Raw genomic sequence first — 1,123 nt, forward strand, 5'->3', positions numbered from 1 at the left:
TCCCTCTGCAGAGTCTTCCTACCCTCCAGCAGACCAACACTTCCACCCAACTTGGTGTCATCTGCAAACTTACTGAGGGGGCACTTGATCCCTCATCCAGATCCTTGATAAAGATATTGAACAAAACTGGGCCCAGTACTGAGCCCTGGGGAACACCACTTGTTACCGGCCGCCAACTGGGTTTGGCTCCATTCACCACCACTCTTTGGGCTCAGCCATTCAGCCAGTTTTTTACCCAGCGAAGAGTACGCTCGCCCAAACCATGAGCAGCCAGTTTCTCCAGGAGAATGCTGTGAGAAAAGGTGTCAAAGGCCTTACTAAAGTCGAAGTAGACAACATCCACAGACCTTCCCTCATGCACTAAGCTTTACACCTTGTCATAGAAGGAGATCAGGTTAGTCAAGCAGGACCTGTCTTTCATATACCCATGCTGACTGGGCCCGATCCCCTGGTTGTCCTGTACGTGCTGTGTGATTGCACTCAGGATGATTTGTTCCATAACCTTCCCCAGCACTGAGGTCAGACTGGCAGGTCTGTAGTTCCCCAGATCCTCCTTCTGGCCCTTCGTGTAGATGGGCGTCATATTTGCTAATTTCCAGTCAACTGGGACCTCCCCCATTAGCCAGGACTGCTGACAGATGATGGAGAGTGGCTTGGTGGAAATCATGTAGCCATAATCACACCTCAGATTAACCTCATTGGCTATGATACTGCCACTGCACAAACCTGTGCCTGTATAATAAAAAAGCAACAAAAAAAAGAAAAGCAGGGGATGTTTTTAACTTCTTTACCACCCAATGTCAGCTAAACAAAAATTTGATTATTCTCTTTGTATTTATTAGGTATGCAAAATAAGAGAATAGAGAGTTTAATTATTGCAGTCATAGACATAAAAGGCATTTTAATGGTGTCCCTGAGCTATCCTGAAATGCAATAGGCTAAGGCTTTGTTTTCATTTCAAGATGATTAATTTTATGCAAAACATTAATTTTTTACCATTTGATCTCTTTTATGTGGGGTCCCTAGGTAACATATTTAAAATTATCCTTTGGGCGTTTAGATGGAAAATGAATACAATTTGATAGAAAGTAAACCTCAGAGAGAAAAGAATTCAGGTTTGGGC

At 43.7% G+C, this 1,123-nt stretch overlaps 1 non-coding gene across 1 annotated transcript; it reads right to left on the bottom strand.

The window, feature by feature from the left end:
* Window positions 1–595: 595 nt before the first annotated feature.
* On the bottom strand, window positions 596–728 carry LOC148050533 (U4 spliceosomal RNA). The gene has a single exon (XR_015701155.1). It is a non-coding gene; the product is annotated as a U4 spliceosomal RNA (small nuclear RNA).
* Between the last annotated feature and the right edge of the window lie 395 nt (window positions 729–1,123).

Source organism: Nipponia nippon, unplaced genomic scaffold (assembly GCF_047370975.1).
Source record: "Nipponia nippon isolate SJK-2023a ecotype South Korea unplaced genomic scaffold, ASM4737097v1 scaffold_8, whole genome shotgun sequence".
NCBI classification, from domain to species: Eukaryota; Metazoa; Chordata; class Aves; order Pelecaniformes; family Threskiornithidae; genus Nipponia; species Nipponia nippon.